Raw genomic sequence first — 3,979 nt, 5'->3', positions numbered from 1 at the left:
CACTAACCACATCGAGAACTATCTGAACTGGCCCATCTAGTGTCTGGTTGGTTGAAGACTTTTTTTTTTTTTTTTTTTAAATTATTTTGGGGTCATAAAAAGTGAAAACCAAAACATTACCCAGTGATTCTTGGTTAGCCCTGAAGCCACCAACATAGAATTTTCTTAATTGCTGTTCACTGTAATCTTTGATTAAGAAGCGTGTGTGTGTGTGTGCGCGTGTTTGTGTGTAAAATGATAACACTGGATAGATTTCTCACATAACTATTTTCATTGGGACACTCAAAACATCCACAAAACCACGCAGAGTCCATTTGAAAAAGATTAAGGACTTTCCAGCAGGAGGAATGGGGGGAGTTTAAAGCTGTATTTTCATTTTAGTAAGATCCACAAGAAAAGGATAGAGTGTCATGCTTAAAGGGGAACAGATTCTGTATTTTTTGGCAAGATATTAAATCCTCTGCTGCTATATTTGGCTCCTTGCAAATAGCCTCTGTACAAGTGCAAAGCAAAGATCAATGATGGTGTTCTTCATTCAGTCTCAGCCAAACTTGGTATGGAAAGTAAAACACTTGTGCTTCAGTATTGTTTTTAAGAGTCTTGCAGCTCGTTTACTGGTCAACAACATTCCAACGAATAGGTGTCTACTTTACACATTAAAAGTATCCAAATATTTGCTTTCCCTAACAGTTTTTCCACTGGTTAACTGATAGCAGATGTAATGATTCAAACTGAACAGAAATGTAAAGCTTTACCATGTCGACGGGATCTTATGTAGATAGGTAGCCAAATGTGTTCCACAGGTCAAATAAGATGCTTGGCTATTCAGGACACCACAGGATGGGCCTATGTTCCCAAAAAAGGAAGCAAGACAATTAAATGGTAGTTGATTGTCCATAGAGAAAACCCACTTCTGCTAGGAAGAATCTGTACCAGATGTCCTGCTCTCCACGCCCCCTGTCTGCTTGTCTTACATAAATACCACAAAACCCTTTAGATTCTAAGGCACTATATTTTAACCACGTGAAATGGTTGAAATTGCAACAGGAATTTCCTTCATATGCAATTATTTAAGTGGATGTAGATGAATTCTACAAAATGTCCATTGCTAAAACTTAATGCCTTGCTAGTTTCAGTGATATATTCATCCTACCAGATCATAAAGTTGACAAAACAAATGAAAGAATACAAAGAATAATCATGGTTGGTAGAATAATGGCACCCAAAGATGGCCACATGCTAATCCTCAAAAGCTGTAAATTACCTTCATAGGAAAAAAAAAAAAAGGATTTTGCAATTAATTACATTGTTTAGGGCCCTTAAATGGGGGATATTATCCAGGAATTTTTCAGGGAAAGCAATGTAACTTCAAAAGTCTTTAAATAGTTAAAAGGGAGGCAGAAGAACAAGTGGGAGTGATCCTGTGGGAGAACTTGACCAAGTGTTACCACCTTTGAAAGGAGAAAGAGGGCTGTTATCCAAATTCTCCAGAAACAGTAAACAACAACAAAAGAGACTCTTTTGTCACTCAGAGGACACGAGATGCCACTTTGATTTCTAACCTAGGACCAGTGCTTAATATGTGTCCTGTGGGACCATGAAATAATAAATGGAAGCTATTTTAAACCAAGGAGCTTGTGATACTTTTTTGAGCAATTATAGAAAATGCCTAGCATTCATCTACTCAAATGGGGCAGCCTATGTCAAATGCTTTCACCTATAATTCTGGGAGGGTCTACTGATTTAAATACTGTTTTCCAGATTTTGCACTTTTTACATTAAAGATTAATTTAATAGCACAAATGAGAAAGAACTCCATAGGGAAACGCTCGCTCTCTTGAAAATATTAAGACATTGGACTGGTTCCTTCCAGGTGCTCTTCCTTAATGTCAGTGAATTGTTGAGAAAGGTCTATTTTCCATACTATATGCAGCAAGTTCTGTACCAATAAAGGTAAAAGACAAAAACAAGACACACCTCTTCTAAGGGTCAATTGGTAACTAACTTTAGAAGCCTTGGATTAATAAATTCAAAAGCATACAGCCATTATGCAATTAATACAACATTTTCACTCCTGCTTCCACTACAAACATGTTACCACCCACTCCTCAATGTGACATATCAATTTTTTGGTTCTCCAAACTGACCTTATAAAAAACAATCCTTAAGATATTTTAGTTTTCAAAGACATTTAGAAGTTGCTTAATTGAATAAGAAATCAGATAGCTTTAATTGATTGTCACAAATGCAAACCAAACTAAAGGCTATATCAAAATATAAACATTAAGTTCACATTAAATTATTTATTGAACAAATTGAAAATGACATGTTTTTATTACAAAGTCCTCCATCATCTTAAATCATTGACACATAATTATGAGGCCAGCACTTAAAGAATGAATAGAAATATGAAAATGCCTCTTTCCCTAAACCCATGAAATACAGAAAAAAATTATGATTAGCTTATAAAGCCAAGTTTTATGAATTATATATTTTGTATATTAAAAATGACAACACAGCTAAGATTAATGAAATTTTCTTTCTGGAGATGCAAAATTAAAATAGCATAAAATTGTTCATAGAACTAGCAAATCTGAAATTTCACTGTAATTCAATAATCTAAGACCATATTTTTATTAATAGTCTTCAGTTTACCTAACCAAAAGACAAATATAATGTTCATCATACTATGTATTTCTTTATAAAATTATTTCCTTACCTCGACTTATATAATGAAAACAAATTATCCATGTTTTCCATTTCAACATAAACATTTTAAAAAGATACAAAGAATTCACATGAAAACCCTTCCCTATATTGTATATCCAGAAAAATGTATGGAATAGTATTTTTAAATCAGATATAATATACAAGGCAGTAAATATTCTAAGTAATTAAATCGAGTGTGTAAATAATCATCATTAATTTTTGACCTAGCCACAACATAGAAAAAAAAATGTACATCTTTATTAGTATAAAGATATATCATTAGAAAAGTTCACATCTTATGTATATACCAAATGAGCTAATTAAAGAATGTTTATTCTAAGAGTTATTAGGACAAAATTTAGTAGTCCAGAAAATTTTAAAAAGGAAACTAATTGATGTTGACCAGCCCTTGCTAAAGGGTGTCATTGCTTAATTATACTCTAGAATTGGCAAATTAAACATAATTAGTATTTCTTGAAACCAAAAGGAGATGAAGATAAATTTATTGGATCAAATAGATTTTCAATTTGAAGAAAACACTAGTTTGCGCAATCATTTGAAACAGATATATTGTTTAAACAAGTAAAAAGCACAGTGGACAATAAAAGAAAGAATAAGATATTTAACAATAATGACTATCTCGGTATTTTGGAAAATGTATAGGGTAAAATTCCCAGAGAGCACAAAAAGAAAAAAAAATACTGACAAATCATGAAAGTCTGTTCTGTGATCATTCTCTATGACCAAGTTACCAAGACAATTAACACTGTGAAGCTGTTGAGACTATGGTGCCCTCGCTGGCCCTCACCGAGGCCTCCCTCTCCAGTCATCCTCTTTTGTCTCATCTATAGATTTATCTTCAACATAGTTGTTGGACTAGAAACAGCTTTCACCTGATTTTTCTAAATGGCCTTGAACTGATTTAAAGGGCTTCTCCACCATGATTTTAAAGCATACATTCTAATTTTTCTCTCAAGTAAGCCTTCAGTTACTTGAAGATACAGAAAGATATATCTCTTATCCTGGAGGACTGAAAAAAAAAAAAAAAAAACACCAAACCTGAGTTCTGTACAGTAAAATTAACAGGCTGATTTCGGTCTTGGTCTCATACAGTTTCTGCTTTTCTGTTGTCCTTCTGCCTGCTGAGAAGGTGGTAAATCACAGGAATTCTAACTGCCATCAATACCCCTTCGGAACGATGGTTCAGTGAACTCTCTCCATCTTCAATAACTGACACAGTGTCAACATCTGCTTTTAATAAAGTTGTTTC

At 33.7% G+C, this 3,979-nt stretch overlaps 1 pseudogene; it reads right to left on the bottom strand.

Moving 5' to 3' along the window:
* Positions 1–365: 365 nt before the first annotated feature.
* Positions 366–2,047, bottom strand: LOC101618337 (annotated as a pseudogene).
* Between the last annotated feature and the right edge of the window lie 1,932 nt (positions 2,048–3,979).

The sequence above is a fragment of the Condylura cristata genome, unplaced genomic scaffold (assembly GCF_000260355.1).
Source record: "Condylura cristata isolate star-nosed mole 26May11 unplaced genomic scaffold, ConCri1.0 scaffold00003, whole genome shotgun sequence".
NCBI classification, from domain to species: domain Eukaryota; kingdom Metazoa; phylum Chordata; class Mammalia; order Eulipotyphla; family Talpidae; genus Condylura; species Condylura cristata.
The sequence above is the reverse complement of the archived record's forward strand: the minus strand, read 5'-3'. Positions and strand labels throughout refer to the sequence as shown.